This window comes from Pinus tabuliformis, chromosome 8 (assembly GCF_031772625.1).
Source record: "Pinus tabuliformis cultivar Carrire ecotype Pingquan chromosome 8, CPIR1, whole genome shotgun sequence".
NCBI classification, from domain to species: domain Eukaryota; kingdom Viridiplantae; phylum Streptophyta; class Pinopsida; order Pinales; family Pinaceae; genus Pinus; species Pinus tabuliformis.
Genome location: NC_142294.1, coordinates 1,262,259,634 through 1,262,271,746, shown reverse-complemented (window position 1 = coordinate 1,262,271,746; position 12,113 = coordinate 1,262,259,634). Strand labels below are relative to the sequence as shown.

General features: G+C 42.3%; 1 protein-coding gene across 3 annotated transcripts in view; it reads right to left on the bottom strand.

Moving 5' to 3' along the window:
• LOC149239975 (uncharacterized) overlaps window positions 1–12,113 on the bottom strand; it is a 438,022-nt gene that overhangs the window by 364,324 nt on the left and 61,585 nt on the right. The gene's annotated exons all lie outside the window — the stretch shown is intronic.

Here is a 12,113-nt window from a genome sequence, read left to right as displayed (position 1 = left end):
CAAGGAAAATGAGAAGTTGGGACACTCATCTAATTTTGTTGCTTGGAAGATCAGGTTGGAAATCATATCAGATAACAATGATGTCTTGGAGTACATTCAAGGAAAAGTTCTCAAGCCTACGGAAAATGCTCCTGTTGCTTCCAAGAGCAAGTACAAGAAAGGTGAGTTAAAAGCAAAGAAAATTATGGTTGATGGTTTACAAGTTCATTTACTTGCTTGTGTTGGAAATTTGAAGAAGTCTATCTCCGCTAGTTAGTATGTATGAAGTTGCCAATTTGAATGAAATTATCTCCTTGAAAGATCAACTTAAAGATATGAAGATGAATAAAGGAGAATCTGTGCAATCCTGCATAATGAGGATATCTCGTCTTAGAGATCAATTGTAGAGAGTTGGAGAAATTGTGCCTGACAGGGAGTTGGTGTGAAAATTCCTAGACTCAAAGGAACCCCTACTACAGCAAATTTGAATCTACTTCACCTACTTGATTTTTAACATACATTAACCAAATTATTCTTCTGAATACTGAAGCAAATGACTTCGACAGCCTACACTAATTAAATATTTGATCTCATGAAACAAAAAACAGAGCAAAGAACAAGATACATAGGACACACTTACTTTTGGACACAATAGTCCCCGGAAAAACCCAATGTGGGAAACCCAGTGCAGCAGTGCTGAGGGTTTATTATTATGCAGGAGAAATATTTGAATACAAATCTAGGGTGCTCATCTAGCAATCCTTTACGAAGAAAAATACTAGTGGAAAGTCTGAGTGAGTTTTACCTCACTTCACTTGGCAGAATTTCGGCTGATCCAGCAGAACACTAGTTAAACCCTAGCTATTTCAGTGCTAGTTCTACGTAGGCCCTGCGTCAGCTATCCCGACAGATCCCGATTGTTCCCAGCAGTTCCGGCTACTACGTGATAGGCAGCGTTTCTGCTCTGCGCTGGCCCTTCTGGCTCTGCGTCAGCGCTACGTGGGCCCAAACTGGCCCAACGTCAACTCTCCTGACTACTGCGCTACCTCTCCGCAAGCTCTATCCGCCTCCATATTAGTATTCTTTGAAAAGTCCTTCCGGATTCTCGCTGCCCCTCTGTGGTTGAATGATCACTTAGTTCGAATTTCTCAGCTTCCTAGCCCCAGAAATCGAACTCTAGATCAATTCCCTCTCTTTGTGTGTCTTTCCAAATAAACCCCAAGCCTCCATTTTATACTTTTCCTGTCGAGTCTTCAACGGTTGAGATTAAGTCTCTAATCAACGATTAAGATTAAAACATGACTCGATCCACCTTCTAGATAATTCTCACCCATATTTTGATTAATACACATTAATATTTTAATTTCCCTAAGTTTTTATTTAGGAACCCCATTAAAAATATTAATTATTTTAATAAAATACAATCCGAGTGGAATTTCACCAAACGGTTTTTGGGTTTTTTAGAACTCATGTACCTTAGCCTGTCCACCAATTTTCAAGGCTAGAGCACTTCAGATGCTACCAAAAACTAACATTCCCTCTTAGCGAGAAAATCGCTCTAGCGACAATGTCCACCTGCACGTTGCTTTGTTTCTGAAGCACCTCCTTTCTACACTATTGTTGCCACCAACATCGTGTTGTTGTTGCTACTGTATTGTTGCCCATGACACTACCACTACCACTGCTACATCTGTACTACAGCTCCCTCTCAAATGTTGCATCTGCTATGATGCTAGCACTACCACTGCTAACACTGCATCCGTACTGCAACTCAGTTGCTGAGAGAAGCAACCAAAAAACATCCAAACTTAGCTGAACTTAAATGTGTTCAGCATAATACAATGAATGTTGGAATCTGACTACCGTTGATTCTGACCCTCTAAATCTTTTGTGTTGTTGCTGACTTCTGCACTGCTGCCAACCTTTCTTTGTGTTGATCAATCTCTGGTCCCAAGGTAATGCATCTGTCCTCCAAACAACCCACTGCATCATCTGACACTAAGTCCATCTCGCGACTGTTGAATCTTGGGCTCCCGTAGCAAGGAATTGATCCAAGAGGTGGACTCCTCAAGGACCCTGCCCACATGTCCTCTCAACTACAGCCCAATATCGCCACATCTCCCTCCTAGAGATGCATGGGCACTCATGGAAAACTCATCCTCGTCCATATTTGCTGAAGCAGCCTTAGGATCATGTTTCTCATCCTTATCCTTTTTCTTCAAAGGACACTAGGATGCATAGTGGCCCATCTCGCCACAACTGAAACATTTCACCTTCGAAATGTCCTTCTTTCGCTTCGGCTTCTGCTATCACTTCGATGCTAGAGCTGTGTTTTCCTCCTCCTCCTTCGTATTTGTGCCACTCCCACTGCTGCCACTGAGGTTGACCTTCACTAGGTCCCTCCTTAACTCCTCCAGTTGAAGAGTCGCCCACATCTCCTCCCATGAAGGTAGTTTTTCTCTATCCAATATGCTTTGGACAAAAACCTTCCATTCATCCGAGACTCCATTTAGGGCTATTCTCACCATCGCGGTTGGCTAAGGAGTGGACCCCACTGTAGCAAGCTGGCCTCTGTGAAAATTTATAAACAGAAATTCTATTACTACAGTAATTGATTTATTTCACCTACTTATTATTCCCAATAAGTTATTTATGAAATCCCTTCAGTAAACATTAAAATAAATTCTACTCCAGATATCACATCATTATACAGAAATAAATATATGCACAAGAATCAATCACATCAACATAGTTATTTTCGGACAATTGTTCCCGAACAAACCCAATGCTGGAAAACCGGTGCAGCAGAGGAGGGTTTTATTAATCTTCAGCAGCGATCGCTTTTACATTAAAATCTACATAGGCACTGGGAGAAAACACCTGAGACTTTTTCTCTGAGACTTTCTGACACCCTGGAGATCTTCCTTTCTCTACTACTATCATCCCTGCATCATTCTGCATGGCTCTGCGCAGCTCTGGTCCCTCTCTGCATCAACCCTGCATCTCTCTGATCTGCGTCTCCCTCTGCGCTCTCTTAGAGTCCCTACGTCACTTCTTCTGAGCTCCCTAACTGCTGCTAATCCCCCCTCTTCCTCCACCCTACAACTCTCCCTCTGAAATCTATCTCCTTCTCTTTGAGAATCAATTTTCCTTGAGATACTGAGTATCTGTTGGTGTGTCTCCAAATGACCCTCAAGTCTTCTCTTATACTTTTCCTGTTGACGAATCAACGGCTAAGATTAAAACAGATTTGATCCACGTCTTTTAGAAGCTTTTTAATACAACGGCTAAGATTAAAACAGACTTGATCCTCATCTCTTAGAAGCTTCTTAATACAACGGCTAAGATCATTTTATCTTTATTAATACCCATTAATATTTTTATTTTCCTAAGTTTAGACTTAGGAACCCATTAAAAATATTAATTATTTTAATAACTCCTCATCCGGATGGAATTTCTCAAAACGATTTCTGGGTCTTGGAGATCTCGTGTGTCTTAGCCTCTCCACCAATTTTCATGGTTAGAGCACATCCGATGCTACCACAAATCAATAGTCTCTAGTGTCCTGAAGACGTTGAAGATAGAGGTTCACCCCCTCCTTTTTGCATCAAAGTCTGCTACAACTTCTGCTCCAAATACATCTTTCTTTGTTTGGAAGAGCCTTCATACAAAGAAGAGAAGGCTTCCCACATCTCTCAGGCTGTATCCTTGCCTTGCAAGTGTGAGACCACATGAACTTGAACTCCATCGAGAATGAGCCTCTTTGCCTGCCTCTGCCTTGTGCTTCTTCTTTTGATCGTTGTCAGCAAGAACAGCTACAACACTATTGACGTACGCCTCGAGATCATATTCCTCCAGAATAGCTAAGATTCTGGTCTTCCATATGACATAGTTGGAAGCACCTTCCAACCTATCCTGATCTCTGAGTCCATGCGATGCCATCTCACCCAACTATCAAACTGACTCCTCTAGTCACTGCTTAGCACTGCTTAACTGCTCAGCAAGTGAGAAATTTGAACTTTCTGGCGGAAAAGTTCTCTGAGGAGAAAATTCCCCTTCTATGTGTCTTTGTTTTTTTCCAACAGATTTCTGCCCCAGTAGTAACTTCGCCCTTCAAGCACTACGTTGAGGCTCGGAGTCACTCCCTCTTCCTCTACAAACTCACGAACTGGAAATCGTACCTCTTTGTCGTCTCACTCAGAGAGAGATTTCCTCGGATCTACTTCCCTCCAAGGACTGCGCAATCCCTTCAAGGGGATTCGAATTGCTGCCAAGTGCAGCTTTTGGCCTCACTGCTCAACACTTGATCTGTTCGTCCTGTTTCAAAATCAATCCTCTGATATCATGTGAAATTCCTAGACTCGAAGGAACCGCTACTACAGCAAATATGAATCTACTTCACCTACTTGATTTTTAACATACATTAACCAAGTTATTCTTCTGAATACTAAAGCAATTTTTTCTGCAGCCTACACTATTTAAATATTTGATCTCATGAAACAGAACACAGAGCAAAGAACAAAATACATAGGACACACTTATTTTTGGACACAATAGTCCCCAGAAAAACCAATGGGAAACCCGATGCAGTGGTTCTAAGGGTTTATTATTATGCAGGAGAAATATTTAAATACAACTCTATGATGCTCATCTAGCAATCCTTTACAGAGAAAAATACTGGCGGAAAACTTGAGTGAGTTTTACCTCACTTCAACTGGCAGAATTCGACTGATTCAGCACAAAACTGGTTAGACCCCGACTATTTCTGCACTAGCCCTATGTAGGCCCCCCGCGTCAGCCCAGCATCAGTTTCTCTACCTTCTGCGTCAGCTATCCCAGCTAGTCCGGCAGATCCCGGTTGTTCCCGACATTTCCGACTTTTGCGTGACAGACAGCGTTTCTGCTCTGCAATGGCCCTTTGTAATATCCTGTTTCATAGATTTTCCCCAAACCCCAGTAAACTCCAACCAAATACGCACAAATAATATAATAACTGGGAAACTCAAAATAATAAAAATAACAGTGGTGTAACATATAATAATATAAGCATGAAATATAAGCAGATACTCAAGAAATGCATAGAGAAATGCTAAGCCATTTTATTATACTGAGTAACGGAATGAGTACAGGAGGTGATCAGAAAGATGGCACCTCGACTTGCACCATGCAAGTGAAGAAATACACTCAGAATAACAAGGAATGGCCTCTGCGTGGATGCTGCTGGAAAACTGTTGTGCTGCTGCTACTGCTGAAAATCAAATGAGGATTTGGGGTTGTTCCCCTCAGAAAATGTTGAAACTCTAGAATCCGCCCCTACTTAGAAAACCCAGAAAGCTTTTCTGAAATGGCCGACCCCCGAAAATTGCTCCCTTGGGGAATCACGTAATCCCTCAAGGCCTTGCGCTGCCACTAAGTAGAATCCTCCAAAATACTACCTGTAACTCTGCCAAACCACTCCAATATGCAAGAGCTGATCCCTTGCTCAATATCCCAGCTCAACTCCTCCACAAATCCTCAATCCGGAATTGCTCCCAGAAGAACTGCGTCCCTCTCTCTCAAGACTGCGCAGTCTTCCAATGCTCAGCGCCACCTCAATGCCAAAGATCAAAACTACTGCAAAAGACTACTGAAAATACCTTGCCCGAGTAGGCACTCGAAGTCCCCCAGGGCTAAGGGTGAGATCTTCGAACGGAGACACTCAGTGCACTAAACAGTGCTGCAGACAGGCTAAACAGCCAACGTGCTCCAAGTCGAAGTGACTAGCTCAAATGCTCATAATCGAATGACAAAATGAGGGGGCTCCTCTCTCCTTTATAGCATTCGCCTCTCCCAATCCCAAGGCTCACCTCCTCCAATGTAATCCCCTCTTACCATGTGTTCCCTTTCCATCTGCACAGTCCCTCCAAGTGTCTGTGTGGGCCCCATCTCTGTGTGGTCCTTTGGCCCCCTTGGCTCCCATTTAAGTCACAACGTTGTGCTACTAGGAAGTGACTTTTATTTTAAAAGTGAGTTATGTCCCCTTTTCCTCACCTTTTTATTTACAAATAACTATAGAAAGCAAAATTGAGCAAAATCAAATATTCTAATTAGCCATGGCTAATTAGGAATATTACACCCTTCTGGCTCTGCGTCAGGGCTGCGTGGGCCCAGACTAGCCCAGCGTCAGCTCTCCCGGCTACTGCGCTACTTCTCTGCAAGCTCTCTCTGCCTCTATAATAGTATTCTTTGGAAAATCCTCCCGAATTCTCGCTGCCCCTTTGCTGCTGAATGATCACTTAGTTCGAATTTCTTAGCTTCCTAACCCCAGAAATCGAACTCTAGATCAATTCTCTCTCTCTCTCTGTGTCTTTCCAAATGAACCCCAAGCCTCCATTTTATACTTTTCCTATTGAGTCTTCAACGACCGAGATTAAATATCTAATCAACGGCTAAGATTAAAACACGACTTGATCTGCCTTCTAGATCATTCTCACCCATATTTTGATTGATACACATTAATATTTTAATTTCCCTAAGTTTATACTTAGTAACCCCATTAAAAATATTAATTATTTTAATAAAATACAATCCAGGTGGAATTTCATCAAACGGTTTTTGGGTTCTTTAGAACTCATGTGCCTTAGCCTCTCCACCAATTTTCAAGGCTAGAGCATTTCCGATGCTACCAAAAACTAACAGTGGGTGTTAGTAACCCTTAGAGGTCTCCCTCCTATTTGGGAAACCTTCATTACCGCCATAAGCAATAACAATAGTTTCCCATCATTTGATGACCTCATTGGAAAACTCACTCAAGAAGAATCAAGGATGATCTCAAGAGGCAGCATACAAAAGCATGAAGAAGGAGAGTTTGCTGCTTTCATAACTCATAACAAGAAAAAGAAAGGAAAAGGAGGTTCATCATGCACAAAATTAAAATAGAATCAACGGAAGAGACGAGGAATCAGCGCACATTGAATGTAACAATTGTCACAAGAAAGGTCACTATGCTCAAGATTTCCCTAAGAAGAAAAATGCTCCATGATACAACACTAGAGGCAACCAAAACATGTTTAACAATAGAAGAAGAGGAGATGATCGAAGGAATGATCGTAATGGAAGAGATGGAAGAAGAAGAAGAAGAGATGCTCTGAATGATCGTGAAGAAGACCACCGTCCTCAAAAGAAGTCAAGAAATTCCAGGTATGAAAGTAATGTTGCTTTTCGATAGAGGAGGAATAACCTGTTGCTTTTCGATAGGGTTCACAAAACTCTTCGACAGGTTATTCCTCCTCTATCGAAAACCATCTTCACCTGTATGGACTCCCTATTTAGTAATGTTGCTACTAATCAATCTGAATATATCCTTATTTCTGCACTTTCTAGTTCCTCTAATCTGGATACTTGGGATAGTTGGTTGGTTGATAGTGGGGCCTATCATCATTTCTCAAGGTATAAGGAGGTTCTCTCTAACTTGGTAGAGAGGGAGTCAAATTTGAAGATTATTCTTGGAGACAACTCCACTCATCCCATTAAGGGATTTGATTCTGTTAAATTTCATTTTGACTCTGGGGAATCTGTTTTGCTTCATGATGTGATCTATGTGTCGGGATTGAAGAAGAATTTGGTATCTATATATGCCTTGGAGGACAAAGGGATGAGGGTCACCCTCATCAAGGGAAAAGTACTTACTTGGCCTTTGGATCCCCTATGAGAGATGCTCACACTAGGATCTAGATATGAAAGACTCTATAGAGTCACTGTAAGACACCTTCTAGCAATGGTCCATGATACTAATCATCAAAGCGAGTTGTGGTACCGTAGATTGGCTCATCTCCACTATGAAGCTCTTCTGAAATTGAAGAAGTTGGTCTCTAGGATTCTTGATGTTCAAGCCCAGCATGATGGAGTATGTCCTAGATGTGCCAGTGGGAAGAAGACAAGGGGACCATTCCCCTCTAGCAAGAACAAGACTAATGACATCCTCCAACTCATTCATTCTGACATTTGTGGTTTGATGCCCGTGCATTCACTTGGTGGCCATCTCTACTACATTACCTTCATCAATGATTTCTCAAGGAAGACTTGGATGTATTACTTGAAGCATAAGGATGAGGCTTTTGATTTGTTCAAGGACTTCAAGGCTTTGGTCAAAAATCAAACAGGAAAGAAAATTAAGATTGTCAAGTATGACAACGTTGGAGAGTACATTTCAAATGAATTCATAGATTTTTGCAAAAAAGAAGGTATCAAGAAGGAGACGATTGTGCCCTATAATCCCAAACAAAATGGAGTGGCTGAGAGAAAGAACGGGTCTATTATGGAAGTTGCCCAAGCCATGCTCCATGATCAAAAGTTGTCGAAGTTTCTTTGGGGTGAAGGAACAAATACAATGGTATATGTTCAAAACAGGGTGCCATATCAAGCATTGGACAACAAGACTCCTGAAGAAGTATTCACAGGTGTTAACCCTGACATTGGTCATCTCTGTATATTTGGTTGTCCCATATATTTTCATGTGCTGAAAGACAAAAGAAACAAGCTGGAAGCCACTAGAAGAAAAGGTACATTTGTTGAGTATTGTGAAGATTCCAAAGCATGTAGAATATGTATTCCTAGTCAAAGGAAGGTTGAAATTAGCAGGGATGTAAAATTCGATGAAGATGCTATCCTTGGGAAAGCAAGGGACCTTCCTCTGCCTCCTCTTCCTGAGAAGGAAAGTGATGATATTGATATTTTTGAAGGTCCTTCCATGCCTCAATCCGAGAGAGACATTGTTGATGATCCCATGGAACCCATGCACCCCTTGGATTCTTCTCCATGTGATCCTCCTACCAAGAAGAGGCCACTTTGACTTCGTGACACATTACAAGATGCCAAGAGACACATTCCTGCCAGAGGGACTTTTAGAGAAAGTAAGAAGTCGTGCAGGTGCCAAGGATATTTTGTAGCGATGAGCAATATGATTCAAGTTGAGCCCCCACCTTCGAAGAATCCATGAAAGAACAAATCTAAAAGGAAGCTATGGCCAAAGAATACGAATCAATTATGAAGAACGACGTATGGGATGTTATGTCGAGACCGAAGGGGAAATCTGTGGTGACCTCAAAATGGCTATTCAAGATCAAGAATTGAGCTGATGGAAGTATTTGTTGGAAATACTGAGAAGGGGGTGAATCGGTATTTCTTAGCAATTAGCACCTTTTTATCTTTTTCAGAGCATTAGTTAATCTTCAGTTATTATTGTTTTTCTTCTTCAAATGATCATAAACAATAATCAACAGTGGACAACACCATACAACAAGCAGACAGATAAAATAGAGGACACAGGTTTTTTGGTGGAAAACCCCTTCCAGATCAAAAACCACCTAGCGCTTCTTTAGTAATTGTCTTCTCCCTATTAAAAGAAGATCGATTACATCAAGATTTCAGCTACAACTAAGGGAGACGTCAACCCCCTAATTCAGAGGCTACAACCTGTAGGACGCTACTAGACCCTAATATCTTGTTGCAACCAGAAGGACGCCCCAACACCCTATAGATCAGGCCACAACCTAATGAGTGCCCCAACACTCTGTTTACCAGCTACTGTCAGAAAGGATGTTTCACTGCCCTGTTAGTTTATTAGCCACAACTGAATGGATGCCACAATGCCCTGTGCAAGCCACAACTTGCCCTAGCACCACCCTGCCACCCTAAAGTGTTCTCAAGCCACAACCTGAAGGTGACTCCAATCACCCAGAAGAGTCGGTAGATCACGTTTCACAATTTTCACACTAGATCCCCTGTACTCTGAATCAATGTAGAATAGTTGTAAGAAAGATGTAGAATAAATGTTGAATCCTTGCAACCGTTGATCATTGTTCCCACAAACTAATCATTGCACAATGCTACGCATCAAGCTATCATTGTTCAACTGCACATCACTGTCACTGCACACTGTATATCACTGTCACTACAAATCACTGCACAACTATTGGCTATCACTACATTTCACTGCTCATGAATGAATAGTCATCAATGTTCAAACACTACTATCATCAGGCTGCACACGATGCTGCAACCATTTGGCACTGCTATCAAATAATGCCACAAACCAAGGTGCCTCAGGTCATCCTAATGACCTGCAGTCAATGCTTTCAAACTAGGCCCAAGTAGGGCTACAAGCATATGTCTTTTCACTTCTACTACTGATCACAAATCGTATATTGTTGTCCATGTCCCATGTCAATACGTTATACAACAAGGTTATTATCACTTGTCAAGAGTCATGCCAATGTGTGTTAACTCTGTTACCCACCACTTCGTGGGTGATATCCCCAAGAGAAATTTTTCTCCATGATGAGCCTCAGTCGGCGACCAGCGACCCCTTAATGCCTCCTACTAGCTTGTTGTGCCATTTCTCTGCCACCTGAGCCAGCCATGTGGTCACACACCCAACTGTATTGATCGTATGTTTGAATGTGGGCCTCCTGAATCTAAAAGTATGTCTTGTCATTTGGTAATTGAGTATTGGGTTTACTTAACATGGATACTTCTGGGTATGGATTGATGGGGCATTTGGCGGAAAGCATGGGCTTAGTTTGTGTTCTTGTCCCCTTGATCTCTTTTGGTTGTTACCCTTGGATCTTCGTCCCGTGGGATCTCCTTTATTGACCATTTGGTTCTAGAGTGGTACTACTTGGGAAACCCTGATTTTGGGTACGTGGTCTCATCACTCCCTCTCCACTCACTATACCCCCCCCATTCACCTTTTCTCCCGCCTGGGTCCACATTCCCATTTTGGGTCCACATAGGGCTAGCCTCCCTATCCCCTTGCCCCCACCTTGGGTCAGGCCTAGAATGATGCCCCGAAGGTTGAAGCAATTAAAAGAAAAAGTAAAAAGCATAAATGGCCACATTTAATAGGAAATTGTACCACAAAATGCAAAATATGGTTGGGACAAAAATAATTAACATGTGGGCAAAAGCCATTACATGAGTTTTACCCCAATAATTGGCCATCACCCTAGTTCCATAGGCCCTAGATGAGCCTCCTCTATCATTCAAGAACCCATGATTATTCTAACCCCTCGAGGGCAATAAACTGCCCTACCTAAAAGGGGGTAATTACTGCGATATCTTGCACATCATGCTCTTGTCCTTTCAGCCCCGAGCAGTTGATTAAAGAAAATTCATGAAAGGCAAAAGGTATATGAAGAAGTGTGGAAAAATCAAGGTCAGGGCACCTCATGCACCACTATTGCTCCATCCTAACATTACATACCCAGGTGTGGAATGCCCCTTATCTAGCTACCCCTATGCCCCACTATGTGGCCCAGGATTGCCCCTTTCCCTCTCTATTGCATTCCACTTATTTGTCACTTTCCACCCCCATTAGAGGGATGTACCTTGGACATACTATCCCCTTTAAGGGCTGAATACACCTAATAAGGTACTTGGCCAACCCCCTTTGGAGCTTGGAGACACTAGCACATGTCAAAGCCCACTACGGAATGGCATGCCATTATGAAGTACCTATGTTGTTATCCATGATTTGTAAGTCTTTTACCCGTTTATTTTAATGACTGGTTGTACTGGAAGCCTAGGGGACGCAATGGATCTTATGCAGGATCACAGGTGGTTTCCATTTGGGTTTGGTTTCCCTATATGGGATCCTAACCCCCATAGGTCTAGATTGGCACATGTAGGGTGTGCATAGAGGGCCATGGGCCTCCACAACAGTAGACAGCACTCCACAGATCTTCATGGATGCTCAGAGATTACTATCGATCCACTTTTGGGATGATGATGGTATGCTTGCTACATTATGCCCAGTGGGCCCCCACAGGAGCCCCATACTCTTGACATGTGTCACAAGACTTGTACGATGTCATGGCAACATTCATTCCACCACTTGAACCCTTGTAGAGGATCTACAAGCATCTCTGATTCATATGGAGACCCATGGGGTCATTTATGTGCCCTCAAACCCTAGGACTTGGGTTTTCAACCATCCAACAGTATAACTGCCATCTTGATGTAATTCGACAATTACTAAGAAGCGTTCATTAACCATTTGACATCAATTAATGGTGTTTTTGGTCAAAGTAAAACGCAGACAACTCCATGGATTGACATCAATGACAACACCATCCAACAATATTGAGAAATATATG